This window comes from Camellia sinensis, unplaced genomic scaffold, assembly GCF_055761805.1.
Source record: "Camellia sinensis isolate YWXY unplaced genomic scaffold, ASM5576180v1 Unanchor4, whole genome shotgun sequence".
NCBI lineage: Eukaryota > Viridiplantae > Streptophyta > Magnoliopsida > Ericales > Theaceae > Camellia > Camellia sinensis.
Genome location: NW_028129277.1, coordinates 19,112,501 through 19,130,000, shown reverse-complemented (window position 1 = coordinate 19,130,000; position 17,500 = coordinate 19,112,501).

The following is a 17,500-nucleotide window of genomic DNA, read 5'->3' as shown; positions in this document are numbered from 1 at the left end:
TTACATGCCCTAAGAACTTAATCTCCCGTTGGGCAAACTCGCATTTTTCCTTCTTGACATACAACTGGTACTCTCGTAACCGAGAGAACACCTTCCGAAGATGGGACAAGTGATCCTCTAGGGACTCACTATATATTACAATGTCATCCAAATAAACGACAACGAACTGATCGACATAATCATTAAATACGTCATTCATAAGATTACAGAATGTAGCCGGGGCATTAGTTAACCCAAACGGCATTACTAGGAACTCAAAAGACCCATACCTTGTAACACAGGTGGTCTTTGACTCGTCTCCTTCAGCCACTCGAACTTGCCAATAACCAGCACGTAAATCCAATTTTGTGAAGTAAGTGGCTTTGCACAGTCGATCGAACAGGTCTGCCACCAAAGGGACTGGATACTTGTTCTTTATAGTCACTTTGTTGAGAGCCCGATAGTCCACACACATGCGCAAACTTCCATCTTGCTTCTTTTGAAAAAGCACCGGGGCACCGTAAGGGGCTTTGGATGGCTGAACCAGTCCAGCATCCAACAAGTCCGTCAATTGCGTTCGCAACTCCGTAAGTTCCATTGGGGACATTCTGTAGGGTGCCTTTGCTGGAGGCTTAGCACCCGGAATCAACTCAATCTTATGATCAGTGGCACGCCGAGGAGGAAGGGACTTTGGCAACTCCGGAGGCATCACATCCTCAAATTCCCTCAATACTTCTACCACTTCATCCGGCACTTCTACTAACAGATCAGGTTTGATTTCCACCAAGGCAGCAAGATAAGTCTCTGCACCCTTTTTCAAACCGTTGTGCACTTGAATGGCTGAGAGGGTCCCCGTCTTCCTCTTTGTGCCCTTGCCTTTGTCTGATTTACTGCAACCAGCGACAAAGCAAGGCTTGTCTTCATCCGAAATCAGTATCCCACCCAAATATGGCATTAAAGCCACTTTTGCAGTCACAAAGAAGTCATTTCCTAAGATGACATCGAAATCATCCAAAGGAACCACCATCAAGTTAACCCGTCCAGTCCAATCTCCAACTGTGATTGATACTTTGGAAGCCATTCCTTGCACCGATTGAGCCGCTGAGTTCACGGCCTTGATTCGACTGGCACTTTGGGTCACTTGTAATCCGAGGGTCTGCACAACTTTTTCTGACATAAAGTTATGCGTGGCACCGGTGTCTACCATCGCAGCAATGTCGGTACCCGCCAATGTCACCTTGACATACATTAGACCCGTGGTAGGGGCTTTGTCCACATGAATTGCATTGAGCAATTGTAAGGGGTTTACCCTAGTCGGCCCCTCAGAATCCGACTCCCCTTTGCCATCTTCTGCGACCATAGCATTCAATTTCTCACGCTTGGGACAGTCTTTCGCTCTATGGGGTCCATCACAGATGAAACACCCTTTGTTAGATTTCCCACCGTTGGTCTGAGAAGAATCCCCTTTATGTTTGTACTTGGAACCCTCTTTCCCCTTCTTGAAACCAGACTTCTTCTCTCCCGTCTTCTCCTTTCCTTTCTTCTTGGATTTGCTGGTTTCAATAGTGGGTTCCTTGCTTAACTTGTAGTCAAGCAACCCGTCTGCAGCAGCCATGGCAGAGGGCAAATCTTTGACACCGAGTCTTCGAAGTTCTAACTGGGCCCAATTCTGCAACCCAGACATGAAATTGAAGAGTTTGTCTTCTTCCGACATGTTCTTGATGTCCAGCATCAACGAACTGAATTCTTTCACATAGTCCCTCACCGATCCAGCATGCTTCAACCGTTTCAAGGCGTCCCTTGCAACCCAAGATGTGTTGCACGGAAGGAATTGTTCCTTCATTTCCTTCTTAAGAGTATCCCAAGTTGAGATCTCTGTCCGAGCATCATCCCCGACACGAGTACGCCACCAGAGTTTTGCATCACCGGTAAGGTACATGCTTGTGATTGTAACCTTCTCTCCTTCGGGCACATGAGCAGCCTTGAAATACTGCTCCATGTCCCACAGAAAATTCTCAAGTTCCTTTGCACTCCGATTTCCAGCAAATGCTTTAGGGTCTGGAACTTTGCTTTTCGAAGGAGCCTTTTCAGAATTCGTATGCCCACAGATGGCCTTCTTCAGAAGGGACTGTTCATCCACAATTTCTTGAATTTTGTCTTTCCAAGAATCCGAAATGGCCAGGACATCAGACAGCACGTCTTTGAACCGATCTGCTGTCGAGGTCTCAAGGGCGAGAAGCCTTGAGGCCACAGCATCCAATCGATCCGACAGCGAGATGTTCTCATCAGCAGGGTCACCAACAAGATTTTCCAACCGAGTTACCCTGTCTTTTAAGGCATCCATGCCAGAAACCATTAGAGCAAAACCGTGCTCTGATACCAATTGTTACAGGGTCAATTTTCGTTTCAAAAATTCCAGCCTGTAATGGCACTAAGTTGGACACTTAGTCTCAGCCAAGTATGAATACACACACACACAGAGTGTTATAACAAGTAAGAATAGGCAGCAAGTAATTTACAGGAAAAATCCCAACCTTTTATTGATTGCACCAACAATACAAAGGATGCCTATGGAACTCTTACAAAACACTTAGTTAATTTTCGAGTTCCATGGCTGATGCCTAAATAGGCTTACAATCAGTTTTAACTTCCAACCAGCATTACAAGGAAAGCATGCCAAGTGGCATGGCAGTTGACACCCCCAACTGCCTAGGGACTTAGGAACATTTCTGGAGCATAACTGCTCTTAACTGCTGCTATGTTTCAGCCTTCATTCCAGATGTCCAGACTTGCCTTGTCTTTGCCCATCATGGGTAACTGCTGCAAACTGACATGCATAACTGCTAGGAACTGCCATGTTGTTTGCCTCATCAAGTCAGCCACGAATTTGGTTGCCTTGGCCTCCAGACCAAGTTCTGCCCACTGATTGTTTTGAACCCCCAAGCATGCTGCAGCCCACATTCGGGTCATGTTAATGCCTTGCATCTGTGCAACGGCTGCACATACTTTGGCCAAGGGTTGTGCTGCTGCCTCAGCACTTAGACAACATTTTACCTTGCTGTCTTGGCATGCCTCCCTCATGCCTTGGTCTTGGTTGGTCATGGGCACAAGGTGCTGCCAATGCCAACCATGCAGCCTTCAAGTAGAAGGTGCTAACAGTAGGCCACTATCCTACCATCGAAAGTTGATAGGGCAGAAATTTGAATGATGCGTCGCCGGCACAAAGGCCGTGCGATCCGTCGAGTTATCATGAATCATCAGAGCAACGGGCATAGCCCGCGTCGACCTTTTATCTAATAAATGCGTCCCTTCCGGAAGTCGGGGTTTGTTGCACGTATTAGCTCTAGAATTACTACGGTTATCCGAGTAGCAATACCATCAAACAAACTATAACTGATTTAATGAGCCATTCGCAGTTTCACAGTCTGAATTAGTTCATACTTACACATGCATGGCTTAATCTTTGAGACAAGCATATGACTACTGGCAGGATCAACCAGGTAGCATTCCTTTTTTCCGACGCCGGCGCTGCATAAGCCCGACCGACAGAGCCGGTACGGTCAGACGCAGGCGCGGCTGTAGCCCGCAACGAGCGATGAACGCTTGGCGGGAAAACGGAGGTCGAAGACCCCGTGTACCCGCACAAGGCTCCGAATCCGAGAGCACGAGCATAACTGCCCGCGGGCAATGCCACCGACACGGCAACGTGAGAGGACAGCACGGAACACGGGAGATACTTTGGGGTTCCCCCAGCGCCACGAGGTGGCGAGGAGAAGATAGGCACACGATACGGACCGAATTCCTTTTCTTTAGGTAGGCAACACAGGAACCCACGCGAGGCAAAAGGTAAGATTTTGCCCCCGAGCACAAATGAAGAGGAATGCACCAGAGGAGTTCGCTGCACAGGCAGGGATCCATCCAACTCGCACAAACCAAACACAACTCACGCGCCACGACGTACACTACGCACCAGCCGCCCGAAACGAATCGCACCCCGAAGGACTAAGAAGCCAGACGAACGTGCGAGAACATTCAGAGAAGCCGAGCAAGCACCGGTTAGCGCGACTGCAGGTAACAAAGGCAACGTGCAAAACTTCCGAGGGACATACATTTCGCAGCAAGCTTCCACTTGGAAAGCACAGGCAGCTCGTTCGCAAGTCAAAGCAAACGAGATGGCAATTACCCGAGGGACATGCTTTTCGCAAGGCACCTTCCACTGGGGAAGCGCAGGCAACTAGCTTGTAGGCAAGTCAAAGCCAACCGGACGGCTACCAACCGAGGGACATAAATTTTCGCAAGGAGCTTCCACTAGGAGAGCGCAGGCAACTCGTAGGCAAGTCAAAGCCAACCGAACGGCAACAAACCGAGGGACAGGGCTTTTCGCAAGGACCTTTACCACTAGGGAAGCGTAGGCAACTCGAAGGCGAGTCGAAGACAACCTTAAGGCATTTACCCGAGGGACATGGAGGAATGCACCAGTGGAGTTCGCTGCACAGGCAGGGATTCGTCCAACTCGCACAAACCGAACACAACTCACGCGCCACGACGTACACTGTGCACCAGCCCCCCAAAACGAATCACCCCCCGAAGGACCAAGAAGCCCGACGAACGCGCGAAAACATTTAGAGAGGCCGAGCAAGCACCGGTTAGCGCAAACGCAAATAACAAGCGCAACAGGCAACTTTCGAGGGACATACTTTTCGCAACAAGCTTCCACTAGGAAAGCACAGGCAACTCGTTCGAACGTCAAAGCCAACCAAATGGCAATTACCCGAGGGACATGCTTTTCGCAAGGCACCTTCCACTAGGGAAGCGCAGACAACCCGAAGGCGAGTCGAAGACAACCTAAAGGCGATCACCCGAGGGACATGGAGGAATGCACCAGTGGAGTTCGCTGCACAGGCAGGGATCCGTCCAACTCGCACAAACCGAACACAACTCACGCGCCACGACGTACACTGTGCACCAGCCCCCCAAAACGAATCACCCCCCGAAGGACTAAGAAGCCCGACGAACGCGCGAAAACATTTAGAGAGGCCGAGCAAGCACCGGTTAGCGCGAATGAAAGTAACAAGCGCAACAGGCAACTTTCGAGGGACATACTTTTCGCAACAAGCTTCCACTAGGAAAGCATAGGCAACTCGTTCGAACGTCAAAGCCAACCAAATGGCAATTACCCGAGGGACACGCTTTTCGCAAGGCACCTTCCACTAGGGAAGCGCAGGCAACCCGAAGGCGAGTCGAAGACAACCCGAGGGACATGGAGGAATGCACCAGTGGAGTTCGCTGCACAGGCAGGGATCCGTCCAACTCGCACAAACCGAACACAACTCACGCGCCACGACGTACACTGTGCACCAGCCCCCCAAAACGAATCACCCCCCGAAGGACTAAGAAGCCCGACGAACGCGCGAAAACATTTAGAGAGGCCGAGCAAGCACCGGTTAGCGCGAATGCAAATAACAAACGCAACAGGCAACTTTCGAGGGACATACTTTTCGCAACAAGCTTCCACTAGGAAAGCATAGGCAACTCGTTCGAACGTCAAAGCCAACCAAATGGCAATTACCCGAGGGACACGCTTTTCGCAAGGCACCTTCCACTAGGGAAGCGCAAGCAACCCGAAGGCGAGTCGAAGACAACCCGAGGGACATGGAGGAATGCACCAGTGGAGTTCGCTGCACAGGCAGGGATCCGTCCAACTCGCACAAACCGAACACAACTCACGCGCCACGACGTACACTGTGCACCAGCCCCCCAAAACGAATCACCCCCCGAAGGACTAAGAAGCCCGACGAACGCGCGAAAACATTTAGAGAGGCCGAGCAAGCACCGGTTAGCGCGAATGCAAATAACAAACGCAACAGGCAAATTTCGAGGGACATACTTTTCGCAACAAGCTTCCACTAGGAAAGCATAGGCAACTCGTTCGAACGTCAAAGCCAACCAAATGGCAATTACCCGAGGGACACGCTTTTCGCAAGGCACCTTCCACTAGGGAAGCGCAAGCAACCCGAAGGCGAGTCGAAGACAACCCGAGGGACATGGAGGAATGCACCAGTGGAGTTCGCTGCACAGGCAGGGATCCGTCCAACTCGCACAAACCGAACACAACTCACGCGCCACGACGTACACTGTGCACCAGCCCCCCAAAACGAATCACCCCCCGAAGGACCAAGAAGCCCGACGAACGCGCGAAAACATTTAGAGAGGCCGAGCAAGCACCGGTTAGCGCGAATGCAAATAACAAACGCAACAGGCAACTTTCGAGGGACATACTTCTCGCAACAAGCTTCCACAAGGAAAGCACAGGCAACTCGTTCGCACGCCAAAGCCAACCAAATGGCAATTTAACCGAGGGACATGCATTTCGCAAGGCAACTTGTACAATTACCCGAGGGACATGGCATGCTTGCCAAGGCCGTGGCTTGGCATGCTTGCCAAGGCCGTGGCATGACATGCTGCTGGCCAAGGCCGGGCATGCCATGCTGCTGGACAAGGCCGTGGCAAGGCATGCTGATGGCCGAGGCCGTGGCAAGGCATGCTGATGGCCGAGGCCGTGGCAAGGCATGCTGATGGCCGAGGCCGTGGCAAGGCATGCTGCTGGCCAAGGCGTTGGCATGGCATGCTGCTGCTGACCAAGGCTTGGGCTTGCCATGCTGCCGGCCAAGGCCGCGGCATGCCATGTTGCTGGCCAAGGCCGTGGCATGGCATGCTGCTGGCCAAGGCCGTGGCATGACATGCTGGCCAAGGCCGGGGCATGGCAAGCTGCTGGCCAAGGTCGTGGCATGGCACGCTGCTGGCCAAGGCCGGGGCATAGCACGCTGCTGGCCATGGCCGTGGCTTGGCAAGGTTGCCAAGGCCGGGGCATGGCGTGCTGCTGGCCAAGGCTTTGGCATGCCATGTTGCTGGCCAAGGCTGTGGCATGGCATGCTGCTGGCCAAGGCTGTGGCATGGCATGCTGCTGGCCAAGGCCGTGGCATGACATGCTGGCCAAGGCCGGGGCATGGCATGCTGCTGGCCAAGGTCGTGGCATGGCATGCTGCTGGCCAAGGCCGTGGCATGACATGCTTGCCAAGGCCAGGGCATGGCATGCTGCTGGCCAAGGCTTTGGCATGCCATGTTGCTGGCCAAGGCTGTGGCATGGCATGCTGCCCTAGGCCAACGTGCCACCGCCACCGCCGCGGGCCGCCACTCGACGCATCCCGTGCTTGGCTATGTAGTTTCGATGCCACAAGCCAATGCCACAAGCCAAGCGATGGCATGTGCCAAGCGCCCGCCTAGGCATAGGCGTGGCCTGTGGCCTGGCCATGCTGGCCAGCCTTAAGGGAGGTGCCCCCCCCTTATAATAGCCTGTTAAGCCCTTTTCAATCTGGCAGGAGGAAACATCAAGCATGTTCGAGGAGTCATAATGGGGTTTTTTTAAAAAGTAATGGTTTTTTGCCAAAACTTTCAACATGAAAGTTGTATGAAATAATTTAATACACCATAAAAAAAATTATAAAAAAATATTTGGCCACCGGAATATTTTATTTTAATTTATTTCAATTTTAATACTTAAAAAATAATAAAAATTACTAAAAATACTCAAAAAATTCTAGAAAAATTCCAACAATTATAAGATGAGGCACTAGTAATTATAGTAATTTTTTTAATTATTTTTTTATTTTTAATTTATTTTATTATAATTTTTATGAGTAAATAAATAATTAAAAAGCCCGACGAACGTGCAAAAACTCTTAGAGAAACCCAGCAAGCATCGGATAGCTCGAATGCAAATAACAAACGCAACAGGCAACTTCCGAGGGACATACTTTTCCCAACAAGCTTCCACTGGGGAAAGCACTAGCAACGTGTTCGCAAGTCAAAGGCAACCAAACCGGCTATTACCCGAGGGACAAGCATTTCGCAGGGCAACATATACGTAAGTCAAAGCCAAACCAAATGGCAATTACACGAGGGACAGGATTGCTTGCCAAGGGCGTGGCATGCGATGTTCTAGCCCAAGGCCAAGGCACGCCACGCTGCGGGACAAGGCCGTGGCAAGACATGCGGCTGGCCTTGGCCTTGGCATGGCATGCCGCCGGCTTTGGCTGGGCTGCGTTGGCCTTGCCATGGAATGTTGCTGGCTTCGGATGGGCTGCCTCGGCCTTGGCCTTGGCCGTGGCATGGCATGGCATGCTGCTGGCCTTGGCCTTGGCCTTGGCATGGCATGCTGCTGGCTTTGGCTGGGCTGCCTTGGCCGTGGCATGGCATGCTGCTGGCTTTGGCTGGGCTGCCTTGGCCGTGGCATGGCATGCTGCTGGCCTAGGCCTTGGCATGGCATGCTGCTGGCTTTGGCTGGGCTGCCTTGGCCGTGGCATGGCATGCTGCTGGCCTAGGCCTTGGCATGGCATGCTGCTGGCTTTGGCTGGCAGCCTTGGCCGTGGCATGGCATGCTGCTGGCCTTGGCCTTGGCATGGCATGCTGCTGGCTTTGGCTGGCCTGCCTTGGCCGTGGCATGGCATGCTGCTGGCCTTGGCCTTGGCATGGCATGCTGCTGGCTTTGGCTGGCCTGCCTTGGCCGTGGCATGGCATGCTGCTGGCCTAGGCCTTGGCATGGCATGCTGCTGGCTTTGGCTGGCCTGCCTTGGCCGTGGCATGGCATGCTGCTGGCCTAGGCATGGCATGGCATGCTGCTGGCTTTGGCTGGGCTGCCTTGGCCGTGGCATGGCATGCTGCTGGCCTTGGCCTTGATATGGCATGCTGCTGGCTTTGGCTGGGCTGCCTTGGCCGTGGCATGGCATGCTGCTGGCCTAGGCCTTGGCATGGCATGCTGCTGGCTTTGGCTGGGCTGCCTTGGCCTTGGCATGGCATGCTGCTGGCTTTGGCTGGCCTGCCTTGGCCGTGGCATGGCATGCTGCTGGCCTAGGCCATGGCATGGCATGCTGCTGGCTTTGGCTGGGCTGCCTTGGCCGTGGCATGGCATGCTGCTGCCCTTGGCCTTGATATGGCATGCTGCTGGCTTTGGCTGGGCTGCCTTGGCCGTGGCATGGCATGCTGCTGGCCTAGGCCTTGGCATGGCATGCTGCTGGCTTTGGCTGGCCTGCGTTGGCCGTGGCATGGCATGCTGCTGGCCTAGGCCTTCGCATGGCATGCTGCTGGCCTAGGCCTTCGCATGGCATGCTGCTGGCTTTGGCTGGGCTGCCTTGGCCGTGGCATGGCATGCTGCTGGCCTTGGCCTTGGCATGGCATGCTGCTGGCTTTGGCTGGGCTGCCTTGGCCGTGGCATGGCATGCTGGTGGCCTAGGCCTTGGCATGGCATGCTGCTGGCTTTGGCTGGCCTGCCTTGGCCGTGGCATGGCATGCTGCTGGCCTAAGCCTTGGCATGGCATGCTGCTGGCTTTGGTTGGGCTGCCTTGGCCGTGGCATGGCATGCTGCTGGCCTTGGCCTTGGCATGGCATGCTGCTCGCTTTGGCTGGCCTGCCTTGGCCGTGGCATGGCATGCTGCTGGCCTAGGCCTTGGCATGGCATGCTGCTGGCTTTGGCTGGGCTGCCTTGGCCGTGGCATGGCATGCTGCTGGCCTTGGCCTTGGCATGCCATGCTGTTGGCTTTGGCTGGCCTGCCTTGGCCGTGGCATGGCATGCTGCTGGCCTAGGCCTTGGCATGGCATGCTGCTGGCTTTGGCTGGGCTGCCTTGGCCGTGGCATGGCATGCTGCTGGCCTTGGCCTTGGCATGGCATGCTGCTGGCTTTGGCTGGGCTGCCTTGGCCGTGGCATGGCATGCTGCTGGCCTTGGCCTTGGCATGGCATGCTGCTGGCTTTGGCTGGGCTGCCTTGGCCGTGGCATGGCATGCTGCTGGCCTAGGCCTTGGCATGGCATGCTGCTGGCTTTGGCTGGGCTGCCTTGGCCGTGGCATGGCATGCTGCTGGCCTAGGCCTTGGCATGGTATGCTGCTGGCCTAGGCCTTGGCATGGCATGCTGCTGGCTTTGGCTGGCAGCCTTGGCCGTGGCATGGCATGCTGCTGGCCTTGGCCTTGGCATGGCATGCTGCTGGCCTTGGCCTTGGCATGGCATGCTGCTGGCTTTGGCAGGCCTGCCTTGGCCGTGGCATGGCATGCTGCTGGCCTTGGCCTTGGCATGGCATGCTGCTGGCTTTGGCTGGCCTGCCTTGGCCGTGGCATGGCATGCTGCTGGCCTAGGCCTTGGCATGGCATGCTGCTGGCTTTGGCTGGCCTGCCTTGGCCGTGGCATGGCATGCTGCTGGCCTAGGCATGGCATGGCATGCTGCTGGCTTTGGCTGGGCTGCCTTGGCCGTGGCATGGCATGCTGCTGGCCTTGGCCTTGATATGGCATGCTGCTGGCTTTGGCTGGGCTGCCTTGGCCGTGGCATGGCATGCTGCTGGCCTAGGCCTTGGCATGGCATGCTGCTGGCTTTGGCTGGGCTGCCTTGGCCGTGGCATGGCATGCTGCTGGCCTTGGCCTTGGCATGGCATGCTGCTGGCTTTGGCTGGCCTGCCTTGGCCGTGGCATGGCATGCTGCTGGCCTAGGCCATGGCATGGCATGCTGCTGGCTTTGGCTGGGCTGCCTTGGCCGTGGCATGGCATGCTGCTGCCCTTGGCCTTGATATGGCATGCTGCTGGCTTTGGCTGGGCTGCCATGGCCGTGGCATGGCATGCTGCTGGCCTAGGCCTTGGCATGGCATGCTGCTGGCTTTGGCTGGCCTGCGTTGGCCGTGGCATGGCATGCTGCTGGCCTAGGCCTTGGCATGGCATGCTGCTGGCTTTGGCTGGGCTGCCTTGGCCGTGGCATGGCATGCTGCTGGCCTTGGCCTTGGCATGGCATGCTGCTGGCTTTGGCTGGGCTGCCTTGGCCGTGGCATGGCATGCTGGTGGCCTAGGCCTTGGCATGGCATGCTGCTGGCTTTGGCTGGCCTGCCTTGGCCGTGGCATGGCATGCTGCTGGCCTAAGCCTTGGCATGGCATGCTGCTGGCTTTGGTTGGGCTGCCTTGGCCGTGGCATGGCATGCTGCTGGCCTAGGCCTTGGCATGGCATGCTGCTCGCTTTGGCTGGCCTGCCTTGGCCGTGGCATGGCATGCTGCTGGCCTAGGCCTTGGCATGGCATGCTGCTGGCTTTGGCTGGGCTGCCTTGGCCGTGGCATGGCATGCTGCTGGCCTTGGCCTTGGCATGCCATGCTGTTGGCTTTGGCTGGCCTGCCTTGGCCGTGGCATGGCATGCTGCTGGCCTAGGCCTTGGCATGGCATGCTGCTGGCTTTGGCTGGGCTGCCTTGGCCGTGGCATGGCATGCTGCTGGCCTTGGCCTTGGCATGGCATGCTGCTGGCTTTGGCTGGGCTGCCTTGGCCGTGGCATGGCATGCTGCTGGCCTTGGCCTTGGCATGGCATGCTGCTGGCTTTGGCTGGGCTGCCTTGGCCGTGGCATGGCATGCTGCTGGCCTAGGCCTTGGCATGGCATGCTGCTGGCTTTGGCTGGGCTGCCTTGGCCGTGGCATGGCATGCTGCTGGCCTAGGCCGTGGCATGGCATGCTGCTGGCCTTGGCCTTGGCATGGCATGCTGCTGGCTTTGGCTGGCCTGCCTTGGCCGTGGCATGGCATGCTGCTGGCCTAGGCCTTGGCATGGCATGCTGCTGGCTTTGGCTGGCCTGCCTTGGCCGTGGCATGGCATGCTGCTGGCCTAGGCCTTGGCATGGCATGCTGCTGGCTTTGGCTGGCCTGCCTTGGCCGTGGCATGGCATGCTGCTGGCCCAGGCCGTGCGCATGCCATGCCGTGCTGCCCACGCCGCGGGCATGCCAGGCCGGCTGCATGCCAGGCCGCCCAGGCCGTGCGCATGCCATGCCGTGCTGCCCATGCCGCGCGCATGCCAGGCCGCCCACGCCCGCGCGCATGCCACGCCATGCTGCCCAAGGCCGCGCCCAGGCCGCGCAAGGCCGCGCCCAGGCCGCCCAAGGCCGCGCCCAGGCCGCGCAAGGCCGCGCCCAGGCCGCCCAAGGCCGCGCCCAGGCCGCGCAAGGCCGCCCAAGGCCGCGGTCCAGGCCGCCCAAGGCCGCGGCCGAGCCGCCCCAGGCCGCAGCCCAGGCCGCGGTCGAGCCGCAGTGCATGTAACCCAAGGCCGCAGCCCAGGCCGCGCCCAACATGGGGCGTACCTGCCACTGCCTTGCCCTGGGCAAGGGAGGTGCCCCCCCCTTATAATAGCCTGTTAAGCCCTTTTCAATCTGGCAGGAGGAAACATCAAGCATGTTCGAGGAGTCATAATGGGGTTTTTTTAAAAAGTAATGGTTTTTTGCCAAAACTTTCAACATGAAAGTTGTAGGAAATAATTTAATACACCATAAAAAAAATTAAAAAAAATATTTTTTTACAGAAAATATTTTATTTTAATTTATTTCGATATTAATACTTAAAAAATAATAAAAATTAATAAAAATAGTCAAAAAATTATGGAAAAATTCCCATAATTAAAGGATGATTCACTAGTAATTATAGAAATTATTAAATTATTTTTTTCATTTTTTTTATTTTATTTTGATTTTTTTATGCCAAATAAGGGCTTTAAAAATTTGAAAAGCTCCAGAAAAATTGCAAAAAAATAGGGAATGACATTTAAAATTGATTGTAGTGCATTTTTAATTGTGTTGCACGGTTTGGGTAAGATTATAAAAGAATCATGTTCAAAAAGATCGATCGAGGCGGTGGCACGCCATGGCCTTGGCCTTGGCCTTGGCCTTTGCCCGCGGCCTTGGCCTTTGCCTTGGCCTTGGCCATGCCTTGCACAGGGACTTGGCCTTGCCCACTGCCTTGGCCTTGGCTTTGGCCTTGGCCTTGGCATGGCATGGCATGCTCGCCGAGGCCGTGGCATGCCTTGCTGCTAGCCAAGGCCGTGGCGTGGCATGCTCGCCCAGCCCGTGGCATGCCGTGCTCGCCCAGCCCGTGGCACGCCATGTTGGCCCAAGGCATTGGCATGGCATGCCGGCCAAGGCATGCTGGCCAACGCTGCACAAGGCGGTGCCATGGCATGGCATGCTGACCAAGACCGTGCCATGGCATGCTGGGCGAGGCCGGGGCATGGCATGCTGGCCGAGGCCGTGGCTTGCCATGCCGCCACGGCCGTGGCATGCCGGGCAACGGACCGGCATGGCCCAGCCCGTGGCACGCCATGTTGGCCCAAGGCATTGGCATGGCATGCCGGCCAAGGCATGCTGGCCAACGCTGCGGCACGGCGTGCTGGACAAGGCGGTGCCATGGCATGGCATGCTGACCAAGACAGTGCCATGGCATGCTGGCCGAGGCCGTGGCATGGCATGCTGGCCGAGGCCGTGGCTTGCCATGCCGCCACGGCCGTGGCATGCTGGGCAACGGACCGGCATGGCATGCTGGCCGTGGCGGTGGCACGACATGCTGGCCAAGGCAGTGGCATGGCATGTAGGCCAAGGCTAAGGCATGGCACGCTGTGGCATGGCACGCTGGCCAAGGCAGTCGCAAGGCATGCGGGCCGAGGCCGCGGCACGGCCCGCTGGGCAACGCGGTGGCATGGCATGCTGGGCAACGCCGTGGCAAGGCATGCGGGCCGAGGCCTTGGCATGGCATGCTGGCCGAGGCCGTGGCATGGCATGCGGGCCGAGGCCGTGGCATGGCATGGCATGCGGGCCGAGGCCGTGGCATGGCATGCGGGCCGAGGCCGTGGCGTGGCATGGCATGGCATGTTGGGCAACGCCGTGGCAAGACATGCGGGCCGAGGCCGTGGCATGGCATGTTGGGCAACGCCCTGGCAAGCCATGCGGGCCGAGGCCGTGGCGTGGCATGTTCGCCAAGGCTAAGGCATGGCACGCCGGGCAACGCGGTGCATTGGCATGCTGGGCAGCGCGGTGGCAAGGCATGGGGGCCGAGGCCGTGGCATGGCATGTTGGGCAACGCCGTGGCAAGACATGCGGGCCGAGGCCGTGGCATGGCATGCGGGCCGAGGCCGTGGCACGACATGTTGGCCAAGGCTAAGGCATGGCACGCCGGGCAACGCGGTGGCATGGCATGCTGGGCAACGCGGTGGCAAGGCATGCGGGCCGAGGCCGTGGCATGGCATGTTGGGCAACGCCGTAGAAGGGCATGCGGGCCGAGGCCGTGGCATGGCATGCGGGCCGAGGCCGTGGCATGGCATGTTGGGCGACGCCGTAGCAAGGCATGCGGGCCGAGGCCGTGGCATGTCATGCGGGCCGAGGCCGTGGCATGGCATGCGGGCCGAGGCCGTGGCATGGCATGTTGGCCGAGGCCGTGGCAAGGCATGCGGGCCGAGGCCGTGGCATGGCATGTTTGGCAACGCCGTGGCAAGACATGCGGGCCGTGGCATGGCATGGCATGCGGGCCGAGGCCGTGGCACGACATGTTGGCCAAGGCTAAGGCATGGCACGCCGGGCAACGCGGTGGCATGGCACGCCGGGCAACGCGGTGGCAAGGCATGCGGGCCGGGGCCGTGGCATGGCATGTTGGGCGACGCCGTAGCAAGGCATGCGGTCCGAGGCCGTGGCATGTCATGCGGGCCGAGGCCATGGCATGGCATGCGGGCCGAGGCCGTGGCATGGCATGTTGGGCGACGCCGTAGCAAGGCATGCGGGCCGAGGCCGTGGCATGTCATGCGAGCCGAGGCCGTGGCATGGCATGCGGGCCGAGGCCGTGGCATGGCAAGTTGGGCGACGTCGTGGCAAGGCATGCGGGCCGAGGCCGTGGCATGTCACGCGGGCCGAGGCCGTGGCATGGCATGCGGGCAGAGGCCGTGGCATGGCATGTTGGGCGACGCCGTCGCAAGGCATGCGGGCCGAGGCCGTGGCATGGCATGCGGGCCGAGGCCGTGGCATGGCATGTTGGGCGACGCCGTAGCAAGGCATGCGGGCCGAGGCCGTGGCATGTCATGGCATGTTGGGCGACGCCGTAGCAAGGCATGCGGGCCGAGGCCGTGGCATGGCATGTTTGGCAACGCCGTGGCAAGACATGAGGGCCGTGGCATGGCATGGCATGCGGGCCGAGGCCGTGGCACGACATGTTGGCCAAGGCTAAGGCATGGCACGCCGGGCAACGCGGTGGCATGGCATGCGGGCCGGGGCCGTGGCATGGCATGTTGGCCAACGTCGTAGCAAGGCATGCGGGCCGAGGCCGAGGCCGTGGCACGGCATGCGGGCCGAGGCTGTGGCATGGCATGTTGGGCGACGCCGTAGCAAGGCATGCGGTCCGAGGCCGTGGCATGTCATGCGGGCCGAGGCCGTGGCATGGCATGCGGGCCGAGGCCGTGGCATGGCATGTTGGGCGACGCCGTAGCAAGGCATGCGGGCCGAGGCCGTGCCGTGGCATGCGGGCCGAGGCCGTGGCATGGCATGCGGGCCGAGGCCGTGGCATGGCATGTTGGGCGACGCCGTAGCAAGGCATGCGGTCCGAGGCCGTGGCCTGTCATGCGGGCCGACGCCGTGGCATGGCATGCGGGCCGAGGCCGTGGCATGGCATGCGGGCCGAGGCCGTGGCATGGCATGTTGGGCGACGCCGTAGCATGGCATGCGGGCCGAGGCCGTGGCATGTCATGCGCGCCGAGGCCGTGGCATGGCATGCGGGCCGAGGCCGTGGCATGGCAAGTTGGGCGACGTCGTGGCAAGGCATGCGGGCCGAGGCCGTGGCATGGCATGCGGGCCGAGGCCGTGGCAAGGCATGTTGGGCGACGCCGTCGCAAGGCATGCGGGCCGAGGCCGTGGCATGTCATGCGGGCCGAGGCCGTGGCATGGCATGCGGGCCGAGGCCGTGGCATGGCATGTTGGGCGACGCCGTAGCAAGGCATGCGGGCCGAGGCCGTGCCGTGGCATGCGGGCCGAGGCCGTGGCATGGCATGTTGGGCGACGCCGTAGCAAGGCATGCGGTCCGAGGCCGTGGCATGTCATGCGGGCCGAGGCCGTGGCATGGCATGCGGGCCGAGGCCGTGGCATGGCATGCGGGCCGAGGCCGTGGCATGGCATGTTGGGCGACGCCGTAGCAAGGCATGCGGTCCGAGGCCGTGGCATGTCATGCGGGCCGAGGCCGTGGCATGGCATGCGGGCCGAGGCCGTGGCATGGCATGTTGGGCGACGCCGTAGCAAGGCATGCGGGCCGAGGCCGTGCCGTTGCATGCGGGCCGAGGCCGTGGCATGGCATGTTGGGCGACGCCGTAGCAAGGCATGCGGTCCGAGGCCGTGGCATGTCATGCGGGCCGAGGCCGTGGCATGGCATGCGGGCCGAGGCCGTGGCATGGCATGTTGGGCGACGCCGTAGCAAGGCATGCGGGCCGAGGCCGTGGCATGTCATGCGGGCCGAGGCCGTGGCATGGCATGCGGGCCGAGGCCGTGGCATGGCAAGTTGGGCGGCGTCGTGGCAAGGCATGCTGGCCGAGGCCGTGGCATGTCATGCGGGCCGAGGCCGTGGCATGGCATGCGGGCCGAGGCCGTGGCAAGGCATGTTGGGCGACGCCGTAGCAAGGCATGCGGGCCGAGGCCGTGGCATGTCATGCGGGCCGAGGCCGTGGCACGTCATGCGGGCCGAGGCCGTGGCATGGCATGTTTGGCCACGCCGTGGCAAGACATGCGGGCCGTGGCATGGCATGGCATGCGGGCCGAGGCCGTGGCTCGACATGTTGGCCAAGGCTAAGGCATGGCACGCCGGGCAACGCGGTGGCATGGCATGCTGGGCAACGCGGTGGCAAGGCATGCGGGCCGAGGCCGTGGCATGGCATGTTGGGCAACGCCGCAGCAAGGCATGCGGGCCGAGGCCGTGGCATGGCATGCGGGCCGAGGCCGTGGCATGGCATGCGGGCCGAGGCCGTGGCATGGCATGCGGGCCGAGGCCGTGGCATGGCATGTTGGGCGACGCCGTAGCAAGGCATGCGGTCCGAGGCCGTGGCATGTCATGCGGGCCGAGGCCGTGGCATGGCATGCGGGCCGAGGCCGTGGCATGGCATGTTGGGCGACGCCGTAGCAAGGCATGCGGGCCGAGGCCGTGGCATGTCATGCGGGCCGAGGCCGTGGCATGGCATGCGGGCCGAGGCCGTGGCATGGCAAGTTGGGCGGCGTCGTGGCAAGGCATGCGGGCCGAGGCCGTGGCATGTCATGCGGGCCGAGGCCGTGGCACGGCATGCGGGCCGAGGCCGTGGCACGTCATGCGGGCCGAGGCCGTGGCATGGCATGTTTGGCAACGCCGTGGCAAGACATGCGGGCTGTGGCATGGCATGGCATGCGGGCCGAGGCCGTGGCTCGACATGTTGGCCAAGGCTAAGGCATGGCACGCCGGGCAACGCGGTGGCATGGCATGCTGGGCAACGCGGTGGCAAGGCATGCGGGCCGAGGCCGTGGCATGGCATGTTGGGCAACGCCGCAGCAAGGCATGCGGGCCGAGGCCGTGGCATGGCATGCGGGCCGAGGCCGTGGCATGGCATGCGGGCCGTGGCCGTGGCATGGCATGTTGGGCGACGCCGTCGCAAGGCATGCGGGCCGAGGCCGTGGCATGGCATGTTTGGCAACG